The sequence below is a fragment of the Austrofundulus limnaeus genome, unplaced genomic scaffold, assembly GCF_001266775.1.
Source record: "Austrofundulus limnaeus strain Quisiro unplaced genomic scaffold, Austrofundulus_limnaeus-1.0 Scaffold2959, whole genome shotgun sequence".
Classification (NCBI taxonomy): Eukaryota; Metazoa; Chordata; class Actinopteri; order Cyprinodontiformes; family Rivulidae; genus Austrofundulus; species Austrofundulus limnaeus.
The window spans coordinates 8,382-8,875 of record NW_013955361.1 but is presented as its reverse complement, the minus strand read 5'-3'; positions in this window follow the sequence as shown (position 1 = coordinate 8,875).

The following is a 494-nucleotide window of genomic DNA, read 5'->3' as shown; positions in this document are numbered from 1 at the left end:
CTGGGCAAATCATTGTGTAAATTTTAAATAACCTTTGCAGAACTGAAAGATTTCAGCGCTGCTTTTACTTTGAAAGTTTATGAAATGAAGAGTGTATTGTGTTATTTATTTTTTTCCTGCTCCAAAAACACAAAGTTTCACTGGTGTGATTCCTAAAAAGCACCAGAATGGTAGGAAATGTTACTCATTCACAGAACAAGATGACAGTAAAATATGTATGTGATGCTGTAAAGCAACGGAGCGAAACATAAAAACTGATTTGTCAAGTTTGCTCCAGAAAGCCAGACTCTCCTAAACCAGTGTTTCCCAAACTTTTTATCTTCTGACCCACAAAATAAATATCCATTGCAAAGTCTTGTGACCCCAAACATTACTAGTCTGAGTACACGAACGTTGTTAATAACCCTAAAAACAAAGGCTACACAAATATAGTTATTTATACTTATTTTGTGTTTTTGTAATAGTTATAGGGAAAATGTTACATCACCAATTAT